General features: G+C 29.9%; 3 long non-coding RNA genes across 19 annotated transcripts in view; 1 reads left to right on the top strand and 2 right to left on the bottom strand.

The window, feature by feature from the left end:
• The first annotated feature begins 2,384 nt into the window (after positions 1-2,384).
• On the top strand, positions 2,385-15,034 carry LOC141458485 (uncharacterized). Its single transcript, XR_012461018.1, has 5 exons — positions 2,385-2,604; positions 3,625-3,799; positions 4,086-4,275; positions 11,441-12,965; positions 13,685-15,034. It is a non-coding gene; the product is annotated as an uncharacterized lncRNA (long non-coding RNA).
• On the bottom strand, positions 3,643-5,390 carry LOC141458486 (uncharacterized). The gene is made up of 3 exons (XR_012461019.1): positions 5,215-5,390; positions 4,140-4,307; positions 3,643-3,782 (listed from the first exon to the last, which is right to left on the bottom strand). It is a non-coding gene; the product is annotated as an uncharacterized lncRNA (long non-coding RNA).
• A 483-nt stretch (positions 15,035-15,517) lies between the features above and the next one.
• The window catches only part of LOC141458483 (uncharacterized), a 32,028-nt gene continuing 25,201 nt past the window's right edge, over positions 15,518-22,344 (bottom strand). For 5 of the 17 annotated variants that reach the window (XR_012461014.1, XR_012461002.1, XR_012461004.1 and 2 more), the window contains 9 exons: positions 21,701-21,832; positions 20,944-21,097; positions 19,966-20,474; positions 19,105-19,287; positions 18,508-18,639; positions 18,077-18,224; positions 17,482-17,614; positions 16,339-16,468; positions 15,518-16,221 (listed from right to left, as the gene is read on the bottom strand). This is a non-coding gene — a long non-coding RNA (uncharacterized lncRNA). Of the gene's footprint in view, positions 16,222-16,338; positions 16,469-17,063; positions 17,333-17,481; positions 17,615-18,076; positions 18,259-18,507; positions 18,640-19,104; positions 19,288-19,965; positions 20,475-20,943; positions 21,098-21,700; positions 21,833-21,965; positions 22,249-22,344 lie in introns of those variants that run through there. The other 12 variants (XR_012461011.1, XR_012461005.1, XR_012461012.1 and 9 more) reach the window with 12 other exon arrangements.

Here is a 22,344-nt window from a genome sequence, read left to right as displayed (position 1 = left end):
CCTTTCTACCACATAACGTGGAAACATCATTATTATATGTTTGAAATCCTCCTCCTCATTGCAATCTACGCAAAGAGGAGAGGACCTTTTGTTGATCCTGTATAGATACGATCCGCACACCGCGTGGTTCGCTCTCAGCCTGCTTATTGTCGTAACAACCCCTTTATTAGTGAAAGTTCCCTTAAACCATGGTTGTCTAGGTAACTGATCAGCCATAGTTTTATAGAATCTTCCTGTATTACCATTACTGTAATCTGTATGCCATTTTTGTAGTGCTGCTTTTGCAATTATACACTTGATATCGGTGTGTGGTAATTTATAGTTAGCCATTTCCCCATTATTGGTGGCTTCCTTTGCAAGTTTATCCACAATTTCATTTTCTTTTATACCATAATGACCCCTTACCCACAAAAAATTAATGCAGACCCCCTTCTCTTTAAAAGTGGCAAAAATTTCTACAATTTCTGCGATAATATGACTCATTCCTGCAGGCTGGTTGTGTATATGTGATAATTTACACAACGCACTCTGGCTGTCACTAATAATGGTATATTTTTTCTCCGACAACGAATAAATATATTTTAAGGCCGTTAAAATAGCAATTAACTCCGCTGTATAGATGGACGCCTCATCTTCTAATTTAATTATAGTAAAATAGTTCCGAACCGGATCATACACAGCACTTCCGACTTTACTGTTGATTTTGGACCCATCTGTAAATAAACGATATGAGCCAGGATAATGGGAAGGAATATAATCTTCCAAGGCCGAGGTTCTCATCTTTTCTGGTACCTTATTCAAGTCGAAGGCAGTGCTAACACTTAATTCGGTCAATAAATGTTCGTATTTTAAGTTGTACACATCTAACTTATTATTAGAATATAGCTTATCTCTAAAGGCAGAGATTCTAATAATACTTTCTGTGTAAATGGGGCCTTCCTTTTTTGTCCAATATTTGTGAGTGAGGACTTCGGTATTTAATTGACATATTTTATTATATATTATCCGGTTCGTGGCTAATTTCTTTAAGACATATCGATCGGACAGTACTACTATTCTATAAGCAAGCGGCAATTCGCCAGCCTCTGCGTACATTACGTCCACAGGTGTGCTGTTCAAGAATCCGAGACACAATCTGATACATTTATTTTGTAGAACGTGAAGGGGTCGCTTAACAGACTTGCAGGCCTGACCATACAGAAAACACCCGTAATCCAGTACCGGTCTTATTGTGGCCCTGTAGAACATAGGGAAACCTCCGGGTCCGCCCCCCACTTCCTATGGGAAAAGGCTCGTAACGTGTTAAGAACTTTTCTATTTTTAGTTCCACGGTTTCGATGTGCTTTTTCGAATTAAGTACTTTGTCCATAGTCAGCCCTAAGAATTTTGCGGTCATTTGGCATGGAAATTTCCAGTTCGCCAATACCATCTCACCGGAGAGGCCCAATCTCCTCTTTCTAGTAAAAGGGAAGGTCAATATTATTTATGTAGGAAATTATTCCAGTTTGCTATGGTAATTGCTAGAAACGTTACGAAACAGCTTCAGATTTGAGCAATATTGAGGAAATTAAATTGATAAGCTTATTCGATTTTCCTTAACTAATGTAAACATGGTCATAATAAACATAGATCTTTTATATACTTTATTGTTAACTATTCACCTTTTTAGTTATTCATAGATGCATCCTAATGGTGAGAGAAATTATTGGCAATTTCAAGCCTTTTAATCTTGTTATCCAAGCTTTCAATTTGAATCAAAATATGCTCACAACTTTTAGTGCCAGATTTCACAAATTAGAAAGTTTTTCTTTTGTTTTTAAACTTAAGATTTTTTTCTTTTGTCATATGTAAGTGTTATAAAAATGTCTTTTTGATTCTGATGCTTCAAAATTGGTTTTTAGTTATTATTACAGTCAGTTTCATTTTGTTATAACGGTCAAATTTTGTAAAATTAGGTTTTATTTCGCGGACCATATGAGTGCCCGTGGGTTGGCTACCCATATTCTAAATAATAAAAATTAATTTTCTTTAATTGAATACGATTTTCTGCTATTCGTGTAAGATACATTAACTAAGACATGTTATTCATAAACACAAAATAAATTCAGACTCGAACAATATATTATGATTTTATGATATTGATATTAAATTCTTCACATTCTACTGTTGATTAAAACTGTCCGTTAGGACAATTGTTTAAGGGTTGATCGTCAAAAAGGGCACGAAAAGCGTAACGTTGAAAAACACCCAAATTTGACAATATTTTTATCTTTTTCTATTAAATTCTCTTTAAAATATAAGGGCAAATCCCCTCCTTTATAACTTTTAATTATAAATTACAACTAATGTACGATATTTGTTCAAGAGACACTATTGTCTATTGCACTTGCTAAATTTATTCACAATCCTACACATCTAAATTGGCGTGGCGTCATTTGTTATCTAGAATAATGCTCGTTATGTAATTGAATGAAAAACCTATGAATTTTCTGAATCAGTTGAGGGTGCTTTATTGGATGAAATTAAAGAAAATGTCTTCTCTTTCATCAAGAAAGAGATTCCAATATATTATAAATTAATATAATGAATATTGATACGATAAACGTATGTATGTTTGTTTTTTTTATTTAAAGTGTGCAGCCATCTACCTTTAAAATCTATTCATTTAACATACTACATTCTTATTGTTATTCGTGGCACATTTTTGTTATTGTGCATTCATTTTCATTTTAGCTTAGGAATTCATTTGCTCTTATTATTTATACCTGCTTTAATACATTGTTTTTTGGTAGCGCAAATAGCGTGGCGACATTTGTCGTCCTTACTTGATGAAAGCATGCTTTAAACGGATGAAAACCTAAAACCTGTCTTAATTAGGTTAGCGTGTTGAATCGAATGAAATTAAGGAGAGAGAGGTACTAAATTATGGCATATTAGTATGATAGAGTATAAATATTGTGTTAGATTTTTTTTATTTACGTTGTATTGCGATCTTCCTTGTAAAATCCTGGAACACATTCATATTTGTGCCTTCGAAGTGACATCATTTTTGTCTCTCAAGATAGTAGAGTAATAAATCATTTTTTATTTTATTTAATATTTATTAATTGAAAATAAGACCAAGTACATATTAAATTTTATGTTATCAAATATTTTTGAAAATTTCAGAGCTGCTATTAGCTTTTTTAGAGCTTACGGCTCTACGAGTATAGTAAAATAATTCGATGATATTGGAGTACATTTTTCGATTTGTTGTTTCTAAAAAATCCTAAAATGTTGAATGGGCGTTCCGAGGAGCCTGGTAGGTAGGGTTTGAATTGATGACGTCTGTGACAAAGAGCACTGTTCTTCCATATCTCTGTGTCCGGCATGAAAGGCACATTTTCAGCGTTAACTGTGAAACCAAAAGAACTACAACCCTCTGTTTATATATTACGTTTGCCTCATGTTGGCTGTGAACGACCAAAAATAGTTTTGCAATCGATTATTGGTTATTCCTATATTAGAAAATCATCCGTCAATGAAGACGACACAGAATATTTCTCTAAATGACAAAAATTTCTGACTTCTTACAGCGAAATCCTTTATTTCGGAATAAAGGATTATTGATCTTTATATTTACAGATGGTGCACCAAAGTAGATCGGAATTGAAGTTTAGAAGGAAGTTGCCACTGATCGCCTGAAACTTTATATCTGAAGGATCTATCAGACTGATGACTTAAAACTCTTCTTCTGCAAAATAGTTAATGCAACTTGCGTAACATTTCCAACCGCAGTAGATCTGTAACATATGAATAGGTATGTTATAGTTAATACTCAAACGCTCAACAGAGAGAAGCGTAACTAGAAATATAATTAGAGAGACTTATCACAAATTAGAAAAAATGTATTCCTTCTTTTTTTAAAAATTTTACTCGTAAAACATTTTAACAGAATATAATTTTTTTTGTTTATGATTAATGTTTTCCTCAGAATGTAAATAAGTTTTTATTTGGTTGAAAAATGTAATGAACCAACGTACATTTAATTACTGTAGTGATTTTTAATTAAATTTTATTAAAAATGCTAATTTTGTATTTTTCAGAAAAATTGACCCGGTTATGATTGGAATCATATTCTTGGAAATGTAACTCCTTACTTGTAAAGAATACGTTAGGGGCCATTCATTACATTGGACATTAAATATCCATCATCAAAGGCTGATCAAATTGGTACAGGAAATTCCAATTCAGCAATGTTTCCGTCTCACTTTACATTTGCTGAGTATGAAGGAGGTATGTGTGGTTTTATTCAAAATGTTACTGAACTGTAAACATACAAAAAACAAGGATTAAAAAACCCTAACTTTCTGCATATCATACTTGTTAGTATACGAAATTAATACATAATTTAACTATAGAATACGAGATGTACAATCCAAAGAAACTATTATACACAACAGTTCCCCAACATCCTGCTCTATATAAACTAACCACCCTTTGACACCTAACAAACAGATTAAAAAGTATACCTCTTGCACCGATAGCTATAAGATAACACCAGTCGAACAATAACCAAAATAACGGTTACGATACCAACATTTTTAAAAAAAAATACTAGTTCAAAAAACTTTGCCTAAACCAATAACTTATCCAACATATATGTCATGATTGCTCGCATCGTATGCTAGACTTTCAAACTGTGTAACAATTTCTAGAAACTAGACCTCAAAACAGCATTTAGTATCAACGACAACTAAGAAACACAGGATACTTGCACTTACAGAAACAAAAACACTAAGATAGATACAAAGAAGAAATCCGCTCGTAAAAATACATTAAAACTTATGCAAACCACATTATCAACCAGTCACTGACCGGACAGCAAGAAGTGACGCTGTTACATAAGAAATAAAACGGACTTGTGGATAACATAAAAAGAATTGAAATATTGAACACCAAGCCATTCATATAACATATTTAAAGACTACACTATAACTCGATCACGCTACATAAGTCATTCCATCTCAAACACCCAGGAAACTACACCAAAACAGTATAAAAAATAAAAGTATAATTCCAGCGTGTTGCTCGTTGTTTAATTTAAAATTTTCAAGATTTGACTATTTAAGATTTGTTTATTGAGTAATTAGATTCAAATCCTTGTCAGTATTTAATCCTATAATAATTTATTGTCATTTTATAATATTTCCCAGTACAAATGTACTTTCTTACATTCAGTGTTTTCTGCTTACAAAAAACGCGCCCTCTCACGTAAAGTACAATTTTAAAAAATGCACAAGCCTTTAATTCAAAATAGATTTCATTAATTTTATTTCATTATTTTTACACAAAATGTTTTACAATTAAGAATTTTTGTTACACGCGCACACACCATATGATACCTCTTAAGTAACCACAAGTAACCTCCCTCACTCAGTCAGCTCGGTAAGGATACCGATGCGAAGTAACTAACACATATTTACATTTCATAGTTATTATAATGTAATATAATATATGTATATTTAAATTGATTAATCACCGTCTGATGATGAATGGAAGTCCTAAATTGATCAGGGTTACAAAAATATGGAAGGGTGACTTTCAAATCCGTGACACTACATTTACATTGAAGTTATAACATAGAATGGTAATGCTTAGTGATATTTCAAAATGCAAACGTTTTGTTACAGTATTAGAAAAAATTTTTTTTTGGATTGATCACATTGGATTTACATAATATTTTTGGATATACACTTTGTTCTGTGCCTTCCATTATATAATATAGGTAATTCTTTTTTAAAAAATTATTAATTCTATGAATATAATGAACGTCCAAGAAAAAAACTGTCGGGGTTTTAATGTTCAGAACTTCGTTATTGCTATCTATAAAAACAGAATCTATTTTGTCAGCGTGCATCCTTGATTAGGTTTATTGGCCTTTCATTCCATCAGTAGCACGGGGATAAATGTTATCTGGAATATATAGAAATCTGCCTACCACACTGCTTTTGTTAACTGTTCTTCAGGTAGTCTTATCTCTTATTCGTATTACAGCATAAACTATTTAATAATGTAACTTACTTGAATAAACCAGGAGTTAAGTTCTTAAAAGACATAATGTAAAATTTCATGTCCACCTGGGGCTTTATTTGGACTATGTACATTTATATTGATTGAAAGATGTATTGGGTTCGATTTACGGTCTGGGCATTACATTTTATTTTATTAATGCATAATGGTTTAATTTGCTTGAGAAAAGGTTTAGTTTCACAGAAAACAAAAAATACGTTTGATGCAATATTATAATAGTGTAAATCAAGTTCTAATTATCAGCTGAGGTTTTCATGTAGTATTTCTCTTTTCCAATGCTTCCATGGGCTTTTCAACTCTGGGGCAACTAGCAGCAAGTAAAGCTCAGCTTACAATTTAAGTGTTATTAAGGGCCCTTCTATCTATCAATCCTGCAACATGACCGTAAATATTATGTGATTCCATTTTGTCTCCGACTGTAAAAAAAAAAGCAAGCGAATCTACTTACCACCCTGTGATTCAGGTATTCTTAGCTATTACTTAATACGCTCAGTGAATTAAAGAGAATTTTTTTTTCCGCTAAATTAAATCTTTCTTTTTGACTTTGGAAAAAGATGTTTTATTTTTTGTTAAAAGAAATTTAAATTTGATAGAAAAATTCACCGTCTACGAGCATGCGAATCCTTAATAATTTTTCACTTAAATAGAACTATTTTACTAAACATTCAAAATTTTGTTTACTTTAAAAAAATATCTATTTTTTTGTTGTTTAATGTGTGTTTATTTGAAAAACTTAGTTTATTTGTGTTACTAGTGTTTGATAATAAATCTTTGAACAAATTAACATTTAATTAGTGCTTTAAGGCAAAATGCCACTTTGTGGCATTTCGTCCAGTAATACTACTTTACCTAATAATGCGGCTAAATCTAAACCTATGGCTGAATCGCAGGTTGATTCTAAAAAGCGTAGGAAAGAAGACAACTGTTTTGAAATTACAGTGAGTACTGATAATAGCTATGAACCTCTGTCGGATTTGGAAAGCATGGATGAGGACTCTCCTCCTCCTCCTGTATCTAGAGCGTCTACTGTGAAAAAGCCTGAACGGATTCCTCCAATAGTGGTGTACAGTTACATCAAAGATCACAGTGCCTCTTTAAAAGCCCTGAGATCTGCATGTAAACAAGATTTTGATCTCAAATGTAGAGGTAACCGATTAATTTTTCTTGCTAAATGTAAAGATGACTACAAAAAAATTATACAAGAAGTTACTTCTGCCCAATTGGAGTATCACACGTACACACTAGCAGATGAACTAAAACATACGCTAGTTCTTAGAAATATACCACCAAACGTCACGTGTGAAGAAATTAAACAAGACCTGGCTGATAAAAATGTTACGCCTGTTAAGATTACGCAGATGTCGAAAAAAGAAATGACTGGTCGAATTACTAAGTATCCACTGTTCATTGTCACCTTTGATAATTCAGTGAATATTAATGAAATAATTAATTACAAAAAGGTATGCGGTTGTATCATCAACTGGGAACGATATAAAAACTTTTCTGGAATTACTCAGTGTTACAAGTGTCAGTCTTTTAATCACATTGCCAAAAATTGCTATCGCAATCCCAAGTGTTTGACATGTGCCGGAACTCATCTTACGGTAAATTGTCCAACTCCTGATAGTCCTCCAGTTTGTGTGAACTGTAACGGCGGCCACGCTGCTAATCACCAGGGTTGCCCTGTACTACAGAAACATCTTAAAGCTCGCCCTTCAATGACTGCTGAAAGGAAGTTACCTTCTAAGCCTCCATTTCTTTTAAATGCTTCTGACTTTCCTTCTCTACCAAAATCAAGTTTCTCTAATATTACTGCACCAACTAACTCAGCATGGGGTCCTTCTGGGAGGTCCAACAATCTCTCCCATACTTCTGCTACTGCTTGGAAAAGCCTAGCCTCAGATAACAATGCTTCTGATTTTTCAATCATACAATTATTGCATGAAATTAAATCTTTCTTCTCTTCTTTCAATCTTGTAAATATCCTCTCAGGTCTTAAAAATTGTTTAGAAAGGCTAAAACAAGCACCCGATACCTTAAGTAAAGTCAGCATTCTAGCAGATTTTATATTTAATTTAATATGATGCCCTTAGTTAAAATAATGAGCTGGAACGCTAGATCCGTTATTAACAAGTTCCTAGAATTATCTCATTATATTCAAAAGTACAATATCGACATTATTGCACTTTGTGAAACCCTACTAAAAGGTAAACATAAACTGAAATCTAATGGCTACTCAACTTATAGAAATGACACAGGTAGGGGAGTGGCTTTATTAATTAAAAAAAATATTAAACATTTTCCTATATTACTTCCTCCATTGAAATCATTAATAGCTGTAGGTGTCATGGTAGAGTTTGAAAATATAGAGCTCCTAATACTGTCGGCATATCTGTCACCATCTCTCAGACTTGACTGTAGAGATTTGCGCGCGCTTTTTGATTTGCACAAGCATGTAATATTGGTGGGTGATTTAAATTGTAAACATGCTGCTTGGAATTGCTTCACTAATAACAGAAGTGGTAAATCTCTGCTTGAATTCTCCTTTAAATTCGGTATTGGAATTTTAGCACCTGACAAGCCTACCTACTTTCCTGATCGATCAAATGCCCGTCCTAGTGTGCTTGACTTCGCTCTAATAAAAAACTGTAATTTTAGTATTACAACAACCTCTCATAGTGCTCTCTCTTCTGACCATAACCCTGTCATTTTTAATTTAACGAACAAAGTAAATGAATTTCAATCGAAGAAAGCTTTCAACTTCAAAGCTGCTGATTGGAAAAATTTTAGGTCCTTGGTGGACGAAAAATTAGATATTAATCCAATCATAACTAACTATCACGATATTGACACATTAGCGACCAACCTCCAAACCATACTATTAACGGCTGCATTGGATTCAATTCCGCTTAAAAAATCAAGGAGTAAATCTGAAGAATTGCCGCCTCTAATCCTGCTATGTATAAAAATTAAAAATATTATCAAAAAGGCGTTTTCTAAGTACCGTCACTCCTGGATTAAGAGAACGCTAAATAAACTTATATCCTTGATATCAAGACTTTTGCAACTGCACAGAAACGCTAGCTGGAACAACTTTCTTTCGCAGCTATCTACCCATGATAACAAACTTTACAGAATTGTTAAAGGAGTCCGCAAAGGAACGCCTAACATACCGCCACTCTCTTTAAATAACAATCCTCAGACCACCTCTCTAAACAGCTATGCCTTTAGTTCTCACCATAAAGCTTCGACGTTGGCCGACTTCTTTCAGAATGTTCACATCAGGAACGCAGATCTAGGCGTTCCTTCGTTCACCCGTAGTGTAATATCTACGAACAAACAGTTTCTTATTCCAAATGTAAAGCACGACACCTGCAAATTAACTTCTCCGAAAGAAATCAGAAATATTATTTCCAAATTAAAAAATAACAAGGCTCCTGGTGTAGACGGTATTCAGTCACGAATGATTAAAAATATATCTCGCAAGTGTTTAATTCACTTGACTAAGATAATTAACTATATTTTAATGTTTGGATATTTTCCAGAAATTTGGAAAACTGCAAAAGTGATTGTCCTCCCCAAGCCTGGAAAAGATCACTCTCTACCCAGTAGTTATCGACCAATCTCTTTATTACCCTGCCTTAGTAAAGTCGTTGAACGTGTTGTACTAAAGAGACTAAATGCATTCATTGAAAGTAATAATTTACTATCTCAAGTGCAATACGGATTTAGATCTTTTCACTCCACTACTGCGCAGCTAGCAAGAGTCACGGACATCATTGCGGACGGATTTAATGTGAACAAGCACACAGGAATGGCATTGATCGATGTTGAGAAGGCTTTCGATTGTGTTTGGCATGATGGTCTAATCTATAAAATGATCCAGAATGGCTTCCCTAAATACTTAATTTACTTTGTCAAAAGCTATTTGACTAGCAGGAAATTTTGCGTAGCAGTTGATGATGCTACTTCTAACCTCAGGCCAATTTTAGCCGGTGTGCCGCAAGGTTCGGTCCTTGGACCAACTCTCTTTAACATTTTTATTAACGATTTAACCAAAATTAAACTTAAAGCCAGTAGTGCGTTGTTTGCCGATGACACTTCCTTTTTCATATCCTCCTTCAGAATTGACACTATAGCCAATCATTTGTCAATAGCTCTTGCTAAAAGTTTCAAGTACTTTAAAAAGTGGAGAATCAAACCTAACCACACTAAAACGGAGCTGATGCTATTCTCTCGAAGAAGACCCACAATCAACCATACTGTTACAGTAAATGGAGTCTCTCTACCATGGCAAAAAGAAGTTAAATACTTAGGATTAACTTTAGACTCAAAACTAACGTACACAAAGCATGTAAATAATGTATGTAATAAGGCGCTAGGCGTTATGTGCAGTCTGTTCTCCTTGCTTAATAGACACTCATCCTTGGACTTCCAAAATAAAAAATTAATATACTATCTCTACATTCGACCTATACTCCTGTATGCAGCCCCAGTCTGGTCTCAAACTTGCATAACCAATCATAATAAAATACAGAGAGTGCAAAATAAATGCCTGAGATTGATTGGTTCGTTTCCCAGATGGACGCCCATAGACTACATGCACGCAGTAATTGACGTTCCTAGCATCTCCACTACTGTTTACTGTCTTTTAGAAAAATTCGTCTCCACTTGTTACAATAGTCCGTACCCTCACATAGTAGCCATTGTAAATTACAATATAAACTCTCTCAGTTATAAAAAATATAAATATAAACGTTTAAAGCATCTTTTGTAACACCCACCTGTATATCAAGCTAAGGTTTTTTTAAATTTTTCCTTAATTAAACTGTATTAAATATAATTTGATGGGTGTATATAGGCGATAAGCTTGAAACCTCTATTTCATTTCAAATTTGTGTACTTTGTGTAAAGTTTTGTAAATAAATAAATATTATTATTATTATTATTACTAAACATTTTTAATTCATTTTTATTCGAGTAATTGAAAAAGTATGAAAGAAATGTGACCTATTTTTTTAGTCATATTAAGTTTAAAGATAAATCGTGTTCTTGGTTTTTTTTTTTTTTTTTAAATATTTAAGTATATGACAGCATAAAAAGATTTAATGATTTAAATTTAAAGTGTAACTTGACTAAAGGTTAAATTGCAACGGAGGAGAAATTCATGTTAAAATAATTTAATGTTTTAAATGCTAGGAATTCATTCTAAAATCTTTAAATTGAATTTTTAATATATTGCCTTCATTCTTGGGAGATAAAAATGTTTCTTTAAAAACAGTTGTTTTATTTGTAGTATCTTTGAATAAAATGTTTTTTAAGTAAAGATTAACTATATAAACTGTTTATTTCATTGAATGATTTTTAGATTAAAAACTTCCAATACTGTGGATTACTACCTGCAAAACCATCCATCAACTGAAGTGGAAATGAAAAAGACGTCGAGAAAACATCTATCAAATGAGTAAGTACAAACAACTTTTGTTATGAAACAATTGCTTAAAAAATGAATTATTTAGGTACAGGTAATTTGCATGTTTGTATCACAATCTTATTTATTTAATGATTTTTTGACTTAAAGTGAAAATAAAAAGTATTATTTAGCAGGAGAATAAATAAAAACCTTTATTTGCATAGCTATTTTGTTTTTACATAGACTTATTATTTTACATTCTATTACTCGAAAAATATACATATAAATTAATAAAATACAAAAAGAATTGCTAAAAAATGCTTAAAACTAACAGAGAAGCTTAAAAAAAAAAATTATTTGAAGTAAAAATCTTACTTCGATTCTGAATGAAAAAAGTTTAAATATCGTTCAAACTAGTTTCAAAATTTATTATTAACTTCATTGTCATTGAGAATTTGTAGCATTTATCTTAAAAAGTACTTAATTTGATTTAAAAATTGCTTCACATGAAATATTTGCAAGAAGAAAGAAGACTTAAAATTAGGTACAATTGAAATTGCTTCCATATTGTAATCTGGACAAAAATTAAAATACATAACTAAAAGCAGTCACAACTGGTAAAGCGCTCTATCGGCAAGCTCTAGAACTACTCAGCAAATAGTAGTTCTCAGGTCTTCCACTAGATCGCATAGGTATGTAGAATTCCTGTCTTTAATTTCATATATCATTTACATTCATTTTTGTTACTTTTAATAATCTTCACTGCAGATAACATCGGTGATAAAACACACGATTAATATTGGTATTATTGAATATTGGTTGGGATGAGAGTAACAGTGTAATTATTGTGTATAAATGTAGTTTATTATAAATTTTTTTAACATTTAAATAATTTTTTTTGCGTGTAAGTCAACATTTTACTGATTCAGAGTAAGTAAAACTTACGAATAATTTGTTTAGGTATTCTTGAGAGATTACAGGTAACGAATAAACATTTATTTACATTCCATTCTCTTTGAATAATATCTATTCCTACTCTATATTGAAAAACTAATTATCTATTATTATTTTTGCTTCTGTGAGTGCAGATTCTAAAGATTCTCTTCTGAAGGAATAGTTTTTAATTAACTTTAATCGTAAATTAATATGAACCACAAGTTTGATTATGATCTTAGATTTTTTATTGCAATTTTCGACTTCCAAATGATAAATTTGTACAAATATATTTACGTATTTGTGAATGAAATTCAAATAGTGTATTGAGTTTTAATGTATTTTGTTTTTCTGTATCCAGTGCGTTCGTCCAGGGCTACCATTTTGGTCATTCGCTAGCTGGTTGTTCAGATCATCTATCATCTAAAATGTGTACTGTAAAGGCTTTAAAGTTGAATATCATCTATTCCTGCATTACAATGTGAGCATTCTACCATCAGTGTCTTACACAGCTGCTCTTAGTGTAGTTTTCAGTTAATACATTCAGGTACCTTTACTTAATACTTCCAAAGCATGTTGAAATAATTTTCTTTTTAATAAAAAAGATAATTAAAATCTTTCTCTTTAAGTTGGAATGAGAAAAGTTTAAATTTTGTTGAAAGAAGGTTTGAATTTAATTGAATAACACAATGTAAATCGTTGGAAGTGTTAAGCATTTGATCATCAATTGCAACTATTTTTCATCTAACCCTAATCTTTTCCAATCGAATTCGTTCACTTTTAAAGAGTATAATCTATCTTTTCATTGGAACTTAACATTTTTTGAATTTATTTCAAGTAATTGCAACGTAGAGTAATTTAAGTTTAAATAATTAGCTGTCAGAATGTTTAAAAATGCTACGAATTCATTCTTAAAGAATGATCCGTTTAAAAGATTTAAGCTTTCCTTTCATTCCTGTAAGATAAAAATATATCTTTGAAAGCAGTTATTTGTAGTTCATTGAATAGAACGCTTTTTTATTTTTATCTTTTATTAAAAATAGAAAATGTATTACTAGTAGGAGAATAAAGAACAACCTTCAATTTTTAAAATAATAATTTTATTTGCATAAGTTTTTTTTCTTTACATAAACTTAGTAAATTATAATCATTTATATGAATAAGTTAATAAAATACAAAAAGAAGTGTTAAAAAGTGTTTACAACAAAAAAGAAAATTAGAATTTAACAGCAGATGTAATTTAGTATTTCTTCTGTTTATTTTCAGTGCTTTCATCAATGGGCCCTTTCGTATCTCCTTTAATCTGAAGTGATTACCTTTGAAGGTCTCTTACTTTACGTCCAGTAAGCAGCTCATCTGCACATATTTTGAGGGAATTCGCATCTATTTGTGCTGGAGACATTAAGCTAAGTAAAGGAGATGTACCTACCACTTTATATATTCTGTTAAGGTACTGTTATGTATTATTTATTTTTTTGCATACTCATCTATATATACAGTCTAAATAAATAAGTGAATAAGTTTTACCAAACATAATAACATGGTAGCTTTATTTCTGTCAGATTTAAACTTTATTTAATTTTTAAAAAAAAATACGTTTTAAAGGGTAATGCATGTGATTTCCTCGCTTCTTTCATTACAGTTCAATACTTTTGAACTAAATCAAACTTTTTTGAAAGAAATTGAATGCAGAACGGTTAATTTTGATTCAACATTGTGACATCGTAACATCGTTGTGAACTCAAACCGAGTCTTATTCATTTAAGAGATATAATGTATAAATGTATGTATAATTTAAAGTATCTCAAACTTATGTTATGTTTTAATTTGTAGAGTCATTGAATAGAATGTTTTTTATTTCAAGAATAACTCTATAAACTGTTTATTTCATTGAATGATTTTCAGATTGAAAACTTCCAATACTGTGGAGTACTACCTGTAAAACCATCCATCAACTGAAGTGAAAATGAAAAAGACGGTGAGAAAACATCTGTCAAATGAGTAAGTACAAACAACTTTTGTTATTAATCAATTGATAAATAAATTTATTATTCAGATATTTTTAAAATGCATGTTTGTATCACAGTCTTATTTATCAAATAATTTTTCGACTTAAAGTGAAAATAAAAAGTATTATTTAGCAGAAGAATAAATAAAAACCTTTAATTTACAAAAAAAATTATTTATTAGCATGCCCATTTTGTTTTTACATTATACATGTTATAAATTAATAAAATATAAAAAGAAGTGTTAAAAAAACGTTTAAAACTAACAGAGAAACTTAAAATAATAAAAAAATTAAGGTAAACAAAAAAGTAAAAAATTAGTTCCAAAAAAATCCGTCAGAGGGCGCCACTTATCAGACAGGTGTGAAAATAGTTCCAGAAATGGCCACCAGGTAGCAGTGCTGTAACCTTCCCTATATATACGGCAACACAGGTAATTCTCGTCAGTACGGCTTGAGTAATGCAGGGGGGAAGGTCGCTCTGTGCGCTCCCAAACATATCTATCTATCTAGTCTAGTCTAACATCTATCACCTCTCTCTCAAAGAATCATGAAGTGGGGAGATGTTGTCGCTTCGACGGTTCTCCCCACCCTGCCCCGCCCTTCCAGCGAACTTAGTTATATAGCCTCCCAGAGCAAGATGGCGGCCAATTAACTCACCTGATCCACTGGCTCCTAGATCGCTCAAGCTGACTGTTGCTCTTGCACACTCTTACGACTCTGCCAGCCATTTCTAACCTTCCCTCTAGGTTTTCTTTTTTACTTCTACTACTCTCTAGACTTTGTAACCTTCCTTTTAGGTTATCTTTTTTATTTTTTCGCATTTTCTTAATCACTTTGAAATATTAATAAAATACTATTAATTTATTACGTTTTATTTTTACTTTTTCATATTAATTAACACATTTAATGGAATAATAAATAAAATAATTTTTTTTAAGACTTTTTTTATTAATTTTTTTCTAAACCTGCAATTTTTAATTTTGATAACATCATGCACATTACATATCATAACTACTTACTTTTTACAATAATTGGATTGATGTTTTTACGTCTTTTTCACTTGGGCTTCCATTGATGTCTAGTTTTGGAGGCAGTACTTTGGTATCACCATTATAGATTCTGAAAATCATTATTTATTGTAATTTAAATAATTATAGTGTTTACTTAGTTTTACCTAGCATTAAGAAATATATGTGTAACACTTTATGTATATTAGAAAAATTAAATAAAGAATTGATAGCTCATTTAAATTCTTTTATTTAAAAAACCTATATCTTTTCACTCAATAATAATGAATTTATTTCCAAAAAAAAAAAAAACACTCCTTATAAAAAAATAATATGATTGAAAAAATATAACCTACTAATACTATTTTGATAATAGTAGAAGCTCGAATAATAATAATTCTGTGTCATTGGAAATGAATACAGAATAACCATGCATGTTTCACATTGAATTTGACAATGAAATATATTCAAAAAACACAAAAATTAATATAGACGTCTGTAATTAAACTAAAGAATTGATTTTTTTTTTAACAACCTAAAACTTTTCATTCAATGATAATGAAATATATTTCTAAAAAACACACTTATTCTCCTTAGGAATAAAATTAATTTGATTGGAAAAATATAGTATTGTACATAGTCTACAAGCATTATTATTATGAAATTATTGTTTTGGTAATTAATTAAAAAATTATAAGTTCAACTAAAAATAGTTCTATGTGATTGGAAAATGATGTAGAGTTCACACACATCTTTGATGTTGAATTTTCCAATTGAATTACTGCTACCTACAATCAACAAAAATTAAAACTTCTTTCAAGTACAAAAAAAAATATGTGTATGAAAAAAAGTTTTAATTCTGGTTATAACATGCTGAACATAATAAATAATAAGATAAAACTTACCTGGGTGCGAATAACTTCATATTAATGGTCGTTCTGCTGGAAGTACAGAAGGACCCTTAAATATTCATCTCAGGTTAAAGCTTAGGACTACAAGTTGACAAAAAGCCCACCGATGTTAGCACTGCTTGAACTGAAAAAAATATTACATTAAACATAATTAGGAGTAATACGAATTTCTTAAAAATAAAATTTTACACTATTCCAAATGTGCCTATTACCAGATTCATCTGGTACCTTCTGGTACGACTAATAACACATACTTCTGTCACAAAATAAATGAACATGGACGAAATAAACTAGAGTTCACATGTTTTAATAAACAGAGTTTTAAGAATTTACTTCTTTTATACCAATAAAATCGAATCAAATCTTCAAATTTACTTTATTTTATTGTCAATAAGGTTTCTTTGTCTAAAGAAAAATACTGTTTTTAAATTCTTGGAATATTAAACGTTTTAAATAAAATAACTTTACTATGAAATTCAAGTTAACAAAAAGTCAGAATTCAATAAAGAAATAATTATTATTACTGAAAAGAAGTTAAAACTGGCTGAATAAGAGTTTCACTTGATTGAAAATGCATGCATTCACATGTACGTTTATCGTTGAAAATTTACATAGTATATTAAACATCAACTTTCTTGTTTGAAAGTGGAAACATTACTTATTCCGATAATTATCATAAAAAAAAGGGTTTACTTAATGATATAATAAGTAGCACTTACGGATATTACCTGAAGAACATTTCTACAGGCCAAGTGGTAGGTAGATTTTTTTGACTTCTTTAATCTCCAAAATAGAATAGATGAGAATCATCCAACATTTACCAAATTGATGATGGATGTAAAAAAGAGGTCATACATTTAGCTTTCCAATGAACGCTGAGCATTACTAGGCAGCGTTAGAAAAGCTAATTGATGAAAGCACTGGATGGATAATGATTAAAAAATAATCCTTTATCAGTTTCCATTAATTTCACACGAACTAAATTATTCTAAAAATCAGGGCATTTTTCTGTCAAACTAAATCTACATTTATGTTTATTTTATCACAATGTTATTGCAGTAAGTTATCTACTAGTTTTTTTTTTTGCAATATTTCATTTTAAGTCTTTAAATACATACATGCATAATAACTACTTACCTTTCTTTATAGATTCCTAACCATGTTTGTTGGAATATTGGATTGATCTTTTACGCCTCTTTCACTTGGGCTATCAAGGCTTTCATTGATGAACAGTTTTGCAGGCAGTACTCTGCAATCACCAGTATTGATTCTGAAAATCATTATTATTTATTGTAATTAAAATGTTGTAAGGAGTAGTATTAAAAAGCCAGATAAAAATATCTGTAACTATTTATGTATATTATAAAAATTAAATAAAGAATTGATAGCTCACTTAAATCTTTTTATTTAAAAAACCTACATCTTTTTATTCAATGATAAGGAATTTATTTCCAAAAAACACACTTACTCCTTATGAATAAAATTAATATGATTGAAAAAATATAACCTACTAATGCTATTTTGATGAAAATGAATTAAAAATACAAGCTCTAATAATAATAATGTGTGATTGGACATGAATACAGAATAACCATGCATGTTTCATGTTGAATTTTTCAATTAAATTACTGCTACTATCAACAAAAATTAAAACTTTTTTCTGATACAAAAAAAAGAAAGACAAAGTTTAGTTTACGTTTTATTACTCGGAACATAATAAATAAAAAATTACCTGAAGAACAGTTCCAAAGACAGTCCTCAATTTAGTTTATTTTCAGAAATACAGTTGACGCTAATCACTGCTTATTTATGAAAGTGCTGCTGAAACTATAGAAGGATCCTTAAGAATTCATCTCAGGTAAATACTGAGCTTAACGGAGCTGCAAGTTGATAAAAAGCCCTTGGATGTTAGCACTTAGTACATGAAGAAAAGATACTACATTAAACCTAAGCAGTAATACGAATTTGATTCACACTATATTAATACAATTTTTTACGTTTCATTTTTACTTTTTCATACTAATAGACAGAATTAAATGGGAAAATAATTATTTTTTCAATACTTTTTTATTTAGCAACAAAATTATACTTTTTCTTTAACATGCAATTATGATATTTTTAATTTTGCTACAATCATGCATAATACATATAATAACTACTTACTTTTTTTATAGATTCCTAACCAAACTTGTTGGTCTACTTATTAACTGGATTGATGTTTTTCGTCTTTTTCACTTGGGCTTCCATTGATGACTAGTTTTGCAGATATTCACTACGGTATCACCAGGGTTTAATCTAAAAATCAATCTTATTTATTGTAATTAAAATAATTAACATGTTTACTGAGTTTTACCTTGCATTAAGAAAAACATCTGTAACAATTTATGTATATTATAAAAATAAAATAAAGAAGACTTTGATTAAACTAAAGAATTGATCATTTTTTAAAGAACCTAAATCTTTGCATTTAATGAAAGTGATATATATTTAAAAAAAAAAACACACTTCTTCCACATTAATAAGATTAATTTGATTGAAAAAATATAACACACAATCTACTAACATTATTTTTATAATATGAATTAAAAAATTATAAGCTCGACTGAAAATAGTTCTGTGATTCGAAAATGATGCAGAATTCACATGCAGCTTTGATGTTGCATTTTTCAATTAAATTACTGCTACCAACAATAAAAATTAAAACTTTAATTTATATAAAAAAGTTTTATTTATGTCATAATAAATAATACATAAGATTACCTGAACATCAGTGCTAAAGATATCATATTTCATATTTAGTTTATTGTCGAAAATACAATGGATACGAATCGCTTCACACTCATGTCATGCTGCTGGAAGGAAAGAACCCTGACAAATTCCTCAGGTAAGAGGTGAGCTTAACGGGGCTGCAAGTTACCAAAAAGCCGCCCATGGATGTTAGCACTGCATGAACGAAAATGCTATATTAATCCTAAGTAGGAATAATTCCAATTTGATTCACAAGATATTAATACCATATTTAAAACGTCCGATTTTTTCTGTTAAACCTATTTAAAAAAAAATTGGAAATTTTGCACTTAATTTCTTAAAATAAAGTTTAATAACATTCAAAAAACGTTTGCCAACTATTATCACAAGAAGATACGACACATAATTCTGTAATGAACTTACTCGAAATAAAACATCAGCGTTGACACGCATTAATAAATAATTTTAAGAATTCAATCTTTTTTTTACCAACAAAAACTTCAAAAATATTTTATTTTATTGTCAATTAGGTTTATTTGTATAAAAAAAAATAATTCTTCAAATATTTCAATTTTTAAATAAAGTACAAACATTTTTCATCAAATTTTAGTTTATAAATAAGTTACAATGCAATAAACGAAAAAAGGTTAAATTGGCCGAGTAAGAGTTTCATTTGATCAAAAACACTGTAGCATTCATATACGTACATATATATGAATATGAATTCATTCATTAACGTTGAATATTTATAATAAACTTCAACTTTTACTTGAAAACATACTTAGGCCGATTTAAAGAAAAAGATTAATTACCATGAAATAGGTTTTACTTTGATGTAACAATTCGAACGTACTAAATAATGGATAACATTACCTGAAGAACGTTTCCACAGCACAAGTGGATTTCCATGACTTCTTTAATCTCCAGAATAGAATGGATGAGAATCATCCAAAAGTTGCCAACTTGCTGTTGGATGTAAAGATGAGTCCGTACAGTTAGTTTTCCAATGAAAGCTCTATTACTAGTAACTTGGCAAACGAAAAAAAAAGCCAATGGATGAAATCCACTGCATTGATGGATGAAATATTAATAAACAATTATTAATTTTTTACGTTTTACTTTTTCATATTTATTAAACAGTTTAAATAGAAAAATAAATAAAATATTTTTTTAAAGACCTTTTATTTTTTTTAAAATGCAATTTTTAATTTTGATAAAATCATGCACATTACGTATCATAACTACTTACTTTTTGTTTTATAGATTCCTAACCAAATTTGTTGGAATATTCACAATGGATTGACGTTTTTACGTCTTTTTCACTTGGGCTTCCATTGATGAACAGTTTTGCAGGCAGTACTCTGTTGTCACCAGTACTGATTCTGAAAATAAACATTATTTATTGTAATTTAAATAATTATATTTACTTAGTTTTACCTAGCATTAAGAAATATATGTATAACAATTTATGTGCATTAGAAAAATTAATAAAGACGTCTGTAATTAAACTAAAGAATTGTTTTGTTTTTTTAAAAAAAAAAAAAACCTAAATCTTTTTATTCGGTGATAATGAAATGTATTTATAAAAAACAATTATTCCTTAAACAATAAAATTGATTTGAATGGAAAAATAGAACACGTAATCTACAACCATTATTATTATGAAATTATTTTAAAATGAATGCAAAAAGTAAAATGTTGACTAAAAATAGTTGTTTAAGTTTTCAATTAAAACTTCACCCACAAACAACAAAATTAAAACGTTTTTCAGTTATATAAAAAAATAAATCTATAATTTATATGAAAAGTTTTTGTTGTATCACTCTGAACATAATAAATAATAACACCTACCAGGATGCGAATCATTTTATATTTATGGTCATGCTGCTGGAAGTTTAAAACCTTAAGGGTCTTTGGACCCTGTTAAAACTCCATCACAGGTAAAAGCTGAGCTTAACGGGGGTGCAAGTTGACAAAAAACCCTTTAATATTAGTATTGGATGAACTGAAAAAATACATTAAACCTACATAAGTAGGAGTAATTCGAATTTGATTCACACTACATTAATACTTCATTTACAACGTAGAATTTATCAGTTAAACTAAACCTTTTTTTCAAAAAAATATTTGGAAAATATTCTCTTTACTTTCTTAAAGTAAAATTTTATAACATTTACAATGTGCTTATTACCAGAGAAAGGTACGACTAATCACGTCCTTCTATAACAAAATAAATGAACTTGGAGTTGGCATGTTTTAATAAACAGAATTGCAAGAATTTACTTTTTTTATACCAATAAAATGGAATTAAATCCTCAAATTTACCTTATTTTATTGCCAATTACGTATATTTGTCTCAAGAAAAATACAATTTTTTAAATTCTTGGAATATTAATTTTTTTAAATAAAATAACTTTTTCCACGATATTCAAGTTAACAAAAAAGTTAACAAAATAAAGTAAGAATTATTATTATTGAAAAGAAGCCATCAACCTTTCTTTTACTAGAGAGAGAACATTACCGATCAGATGGAAAGATAAATCATCTTAAAAAAGGTTTTAATTTATAATGTAATACTTTGAACGTACTAAATAAATGATAAGAGTACCTGAAGAACATTTCCTCAGTCCCAGTAGTAGGTAGGTTTCCTTGTATTCTTCAATCTCCAGAATAGATCCAATTTTACAAACTTGCTGTTGCATGTAAAGAAGGGACCATAAAGGTAGTTTACCAACGAACGCTAAAAAAAAAAAAAAAAATCCAATGAAAAAAGCTCTATCCAATGAAAAAGAATAATACAAATAGACTATAAGTTTCCATTTAATTCACACTGACTGAATTATTGTATAGTTTTTCTATTAAACTAAATCTACCTTTATGTTTATTTTAACCCTGACCAGTTTCGAACTTTCATTTATCAACATAAATAATCAATCGTGACTGATTTACCAAATTTATGAAGACTTCAACATCGACTTCATTCCAACCACACACTGCACTTACTGACTAAGTAAGGAAGGTTATATGGTGGTTATGTATGCCATTCAAAATGTTAATTAATCGTAAAATAACGTTTAGTGTATTTAGAATGTTTTAAAATTGTAAAGATGGAGTTTTATTTTATACAGCAAGGGGGTGTAGATTTAAGCAAAATACACACAATTATATTTCTTTCATTTTTACCGGAAATAAAATAAATGATTTAAATAATCAAAGGTAAATAACAATAAAAAACATAACAAAGGCGTAAAA

This window comes from Rhodnius prolixus, unplaced genomic scaffold (genome assembly GCF_049639745.1).
Source record: "Rhodnius prolixus isolate KJV_2025 unplaced genomic scaffold, Rpr scaffold_5, whole genome shotgun sequence".
Classification (NCBI taxonomy): domain Eukaryota; kingdom Metazoa; phylum Arthropoda; class Insecta; order Hemiptera; family Reduviidae; genus Rhodnius; species Rhodnius prolixus.
This window is presented reverse-complemented; position numbering and strand designations above follow the sequence as displayed.